Raw genomic sequence first — 5875 nt, 5'->3', positions numbered from 1 at the left:
CTAGTACCATCTAGCTCTCCACCCGCTCCAACAGGCGCTGCGCTTTCACGCGCAAGCATGCCCGGGTATTTACACTTGCCCGTCTCTTTGGTTCTTACTACGTTGATGTACCAACGGTAGTAAGCGACTACATGATAATTGCATGCAAGGTCCCTCGACTAGGGTCGCGTAATCACGGTCACTCAGTGCCCGCCGCGAACCCTTCATTGTCGCTTCCTCACCACTCGTTCTCTAGACCACTCTGTAGACTTCACATCCACAAACTGTCTCGGAGAGGAAGAGGCTACCTCCTAGAACACGACCCTGTAATCAACCGCACGAATGCCTATCTCACCACGCAACGCACAATACCGTGCTCGGTGAGAACTCCCACAATCCCGCATCTCAAAGAAGTCAACAAAGGCACCTCCGAGGTTCGGGATTGCGATTGCACTCAAGAATGTGCGTTGCCCCAAACTTGGCAATTTCGAGCTACGGGGACCGGTCCTTGCCCGAGAGACCGGTCCTCGGGAGACCAGTTCCTATCTGAGAGACTGGTTCCCGAGAGTTGCATTTTCGGGACTTAGCCAACTTTCGCTTCTCACTGACTTCGCGCACGGGGGACCGGTCCCTCTGGCCCAGGGACCGGTTGCATCAAGCAACCCCGCACCTATCAGCTATGGGGACCGGTCTCTCCCTGCCAGGGACTGGTCCCCAAGAGCTAACTCCGCCAAGTGCAGGTTTACACTAGTTGCTCTCGTGGACTCCAACTTCGACGCACCTTTGGTGATTTAGACATCTTCGACTTTTTCGAAGCACACCAACACGACCCTTGGTCGATTCCACACGAAGTCCAATCCTCGTATTTCGAGAATTCACTTCCCTTACATACACGACCTTAACAACGCCCGGCCGAAATCTCCGCACAAGCAATTCGGCCATGTCCTCGTCATCCCGCACTACGTTCGGGATGCATTTCACGACACGGAAGAACTCCCGCTCGTATCGTCTCACGGTGCAGTTTACCTGCCACAGCTTTGGAAACCTTTCCTGAAGCTTTCCTCTCTCACCGTCGGGGAAGTGAACAGAGGATACCAATCCCCGAACTCATCCCTGGCCACAGAAGGGAGGCCAGGCAATCGATCCCATCGAATGCCTTTCTACCACACCTTTGCCGATTGTTTGCAAACAACGCACGGCTAGGCGTATGCCGCCTCACTCTACAATGCACAGATCCCCAAAGGGGGTCTTGCTCTCGGTTCGTCACCAGCAACTTGCCGGTACTGACTAATCACCAATCCCCTTTAGGTGACATACTACTACAACCTATGCATACTAGGGTAGGTACACTAACCCACGTCCTGGTCGCCACTATACTAACATGTAAATAGTAGCGAAAGACCACAAAGCAAATGCATGCAATTGCTCAAACTACTTCTTGCTAGAATGTATGATTGCTTTAATTAAATCATACCTGCGGTAGCATCACCAACAGCAGCAGGTTCCTCGACTTGAGCCGCGCATCCAGGGCCGCTTGGCGCTCCCTGAGAATCCTCCGGCTGCTCGACCACCCCTAGCTCTCCAGACTGTGCCACAGGCTGCACATCCACCATCTGTCCCGAAGAGGTGAATGTCGTCGCTGTCNCATGTTATGGAATACGAGCCTGTGGATCTACAGGAGGATATGACTTATGAAGAATATCCAGTAAGTATTCTTGATCGTGATGTGCGAGAATTGCGAAATCGCACTATTCCCTATGTGAAAGTGCAATGGAGTAATCACTCGGGACGAGAGGCCACTTGGGAATTGGAAGATGCCATGCGTGAAGCCTATCCCCATCTATTCATCCAGGAAACTTGAGGTATGAATTTAAGTTTCGAGGACGAAACTATTTAAGGAGGGGAGATTGTAATGTATTGAAAATCTCTCTCGAGCTAATTGTGACTAAAGTGATCACAATAATGCAAAAATGGAAATTAAGCAATCTTAAGCCTAATTAGAAGCTTGAGATTAGTCCTTGGCACATTTTGGAAATGTGAGAATGGATAAGAATGGATTCGAAGTAGCAAAAGACCTTCAATTGCCATGATTACTTGATGCTGAAATTCCTAGTTAATGTTGATCAAAATGATCAACATGATGCCAAATTGGAAATTAATTGCTTCCAAATTAATTTGACAACTTGTAGAGGTATATTAGTGTAATTTGGAAGTGCTTGAGTGGACTTGAAGTGAGTTGGATGGGCAAAACAAGCTTCAAAGTGCTGCTGCAGCTAGTTGTTTAGTGCAGGGACTGAATTGCGAGACTGCAGGGACTGAAATGTAAATCTGCAGGTTGCAATGCACTTTTGCAATTTTCAGGGGCTAAGCTGCATTTTCTGGACTTATCCCTTCACCCTTAGTGGAATACACCTGTCCCAAGGCAGAGATTCCATTTCTCTTCTCTCCTTATCATCTATTTTCTTCTCTTTCTCTCTCTCTAGGCTAGTGAAAGCTGATGGACTTGAGTTTTTCCTTGTGTTGAGCTGAGAGCAGGGGACTAATTGGAGAGATCTCTATATTAAGGTAAGATCCCTGATTTAAGTAATTTTAGTTACTCTAAACAGAGAGTAAGCAGTATAAGTGTTATTCTATGTGTAGGAGCTGTGAAAGAGGGAATTAGTGAAGAAGCAAGTGCAAATCTGAAATCTGAGCTGAATTCCTGTTGTTGGAGCAGCAAGCTTGTGCTGTTGGTGATGTGGGTGCTGAGATCAATTAGATAAGGTCTCTAGTTAAGGTAAGTTTGATTAATAATTGCTTCTAGTCAAATTAGTTGCCTAGAAATGGTTTAAGTAAGTGTTTCTTGGCTGTTGAAGCTAGCAGGCTAAACATTTTGGTCTGATGGAATGGCCGAATCAAGGAAAACCAGCTAAGGACCTTGGAACTTGAGGTACCTAACTTGATTCTCAGCTGGAGTTAATAGTTCTGCCCTATGGCAAGGTTCTAAAGTATTAAAGTGTATCGTATAGGGGGTTCAACTTGTTGAAGCAGGATGAAAAGAAGCCCTTGCTGTTGAAGTTACTGAATTAGAGGATTGAGCTATTTGAAGCAGTGACTAAGGAAGTTGCCACTTGAAGCTGCTGCTTGGTGAAAATTCTGAGCACCCAGAATTGGAGAGGAGGAAGGAGCCTCTGGGTGTTTTGCAATTCAGCAAGTCTAGTACAACCTTGAAGTGGAGCCTTGAAGTAAGTGAGGTTTAAGATATTTCTGAGCTATAAGATCAATATAGAATTTCGAGGAACTAAATTCAGCATTGAATTGGTAGTTGAAGCTGAAAGTAGTACTCGAAACTATATAAAACTGCATATATGTATATATATGTACAAGTTGATGAATGATTAGCGCAACAGCTGAGATGGATTGATCTTAAATCTGGTTTAAAGTGTTGTTTCTGCTGTGGAGAAGAGTTTAGTTGCTGAAATTTCGGAACTATGTAGAATTCTGCATAGTGTCGAATTCATATGAGCTGAAAATAGGCCAATTGAACCATGAATTGAGATAATTCTAATTAAATCCTGATTAAGATTGAGTTACAGCTGAATTGCTGCTGTAGTAAGTAGATTTCAGCAATGAAATCTGTTACTTAGGGAGTTTGAAAGTGAATTATGAGGCACAAATACTGAAATTCAGCAAAACATTGAAGTTGAGTGACATTGATGAAACTGAGACTTTTAAACCTTACGAACTTCTAGATCAGCGTTGATTACTCTAAAAGAAGTATGTATTATAGAACTAATTGTTCTATATTTAGAATAATGGCTCAAGAAGAAGTGAATTGCTGAAAATACAGCAAGAGATCTGATTTCAGCTTGATGCTGAAATCAGCATTGAGTTGATATATATATGTATATACACATGCATTGATAATTGGACTGGAAATGCAAGTTTTGCTAAAAATGACTATGATGTCAGTTTAATCTCTTTTAATCCTTTATAAATGAAAGTTAAACTTGCTCGAAAGTCTAAATTGACTTTCCGACAGGTCGACGATGCGCTAATTACGGTAGAGGCCGTTCTAGTTCTATTTGCGCTGGGTCGCGAGAGATAGTTGTCGACGAGTCCCGAGACATTGATCTTAGTTGTTGACACCACTACAGGTGGGTGGTGCTATCCGAAGTCTTTGAATCACCTTTTATGTCTATTATATTTCATTGAGCATATTTATAATTGTTTAGTCATGCATTATAGGGTAATTGGCATTGTGCAAGTGAAAATGTGAATTTCTATCAACAGTGAGAATTTGTGGACTTTAGAATATGGACATAGAACCCTATGAATGTATGGACTATAACAATAGTGAACTTGGTGACATTCAACTAGAGGTTTGGTTAGCATCGAGAAATGAATTTGTGAAACTAGCATAAAGAACTAGTTAGAGTAAATTGTGACAGTGTTTGTCAGTTGAATCCTCTAAAGGGGGATCAGATCATACTCACATTTGTTTGGTTCAAGTGAGGTCGCTCCTCCTTGAACGATGAGCTCCGGAGTAGTCATCTTTACTGGACCAGGAGGTTGCGTCTCCCCCAGTTGACAGTCCCGTCGGGTGCAGGTTGCGTCTCCCCGATATTTGGGATAGTGTCAGTGAGTGATTGTTAACCAAAAGGGTTAACCAATGAATTGGGTAAATTCAGTAAAAAGCATGCATGCATATTTACAGTTTTCCTATATTGCTTTCTTTCAGCTTGTACAGGCATTGTAGTAGTTACATGTACAGTTGGTTACTATCTGTGTTACTTTTCTTGCCTACATATGCCTGAATAGACCTAGTGGGTGAGTCGGCGAGGTCGGTGGCCGAACCCACTGGGAACTTTCTTGTAGTTCTCACACCACTAACCATACAGGTTCCAGTGCGAGCGTTGTGGCCATGGATCGCGGCAAGGGCCCCGCAGCTTAGCTAGCTGACACCAGAGTTCTAGTAGTTTACCATTTTGGCTTCATGTATCATCTAGTTTGATGTACAGAGACATGTAAATGAATGTATTATAGAATATGTAAATAACTAAATGCTTTCATACTCAGTTATGCAAAGTTCAGTTTGAAAGTTTTAAATTACAGTGATTTTCATGTTTAGCTAGCTTTACTATCACTTGTGATTGTTGCTTGCCTTCGTGCAAGCCATGTATACTGAAATGTGATCTTGGGAATTGTTTATTTCTTTATACATTACTCGTTGTTGTTGAGCCTTGGGCGAACAGAGGAGGTGCTGTTCGTTCGGCGTCTGTGTACGGGCCCGGATCGACCAAATTGGCGATAGCGGGACGTGACACCTCGGGGGCTCCTTAGAACTAGACTGTCCCCCCCGAACCACCACCAGGCCGTTTCTCTCCTCTATTCATCTTTAAAGCTTCGCGTTCCCACCTCACCTCTCCAGCTGTCGCATCGAGTATCGTAGAGCCCGAAACCGCCAGAGGAATACTAGCCGGCAGGGGATGCGCCGCCGCCGGAGTTACCAAAATGCTCACAGCCCCGGGCGCATTAGGCGCACGAGCCGAGGGTGTAGGCGGACCACGGCCTTCAGCTGCCGTCACGGCCGCCGCTGCCACTTGCCGCTCCAAAAGCTCCTGGAGCTGCTCGATCTGGTTTCCTTAGCGTTGAATCATGCCGATAAGCATAGTCATCTGCGCTCGTAATTCTTGCGCTTCACTTGACCCAGCTCGCCCAGGCACCTCGGGAGGCGGTGTCGGAACAGTTCTACGCGGGTAGTGTCTCCTTGGTGCCATTAGCTCCTGAAACATAACGACTCGGTTAATTACCTTAACCCACTAACTTCGTCGCAAATACTAGCCAACGCAACTCAATCGGGCGAAAGTCATACAAGGGTGCCCATTCTCACCACTCAGTTTCATGTTGTATGCAT

At 44.9% G+C, this 5875-nt stretch overlaps 1 long non-coding RNA gene across 4 annotated transcripts; it reads left to right on the top strand.

The window, feature by feature from the left end:
- The first annotated feature begins 2286 nt into the window (after positions 1 to 2286).
- LOC109704106 lies at positions 2287 to 5072 on the top strand. Of its 4 annotated transcripts, none has more exons than XR_002214169.1 (6): positions 2287 to 2544; positions 2620 to 2755; positions 2835 to 2908; positions 2988 to 3212; positions 4001 to 4115; positions 4860 to 5072. It is a non-coding gene; the product is annotated as an uncharacterized LOC109704106 (long non-coding RNA). The 4 variants fall into 4 exon arrangements; XR_002214168.1 differs by having other exon boundaries at positions 2288 to 2544; positions 2988 to 3207; XR_002214167.1 differs by having other exon boundaries at positions 2291 to 2544; positions 2988 to 3203.
- The last annotated feature ends 803 nt before the right edge of the window (positions 5073 to 5875 follow it).

The sequence above is a fragment of the Ananas comosus genome, unplaced genomic scaffold (assembly GCF_001540865.1).
Source record: "Ananas comosus cultivar F153 unplaced genomic scaffold, ASM154086v1, whole genome shotgun sequence".
Lineage (NCBI taxonomy): Eukaryota > Viridiplantae > Streptophyta > Magnoliopsida > Poales > Bromeliaceae > Ananas > Ananas comosus.
This window is presented reverse-complemented; position numbering and strand designations above follow the sequence as displayed.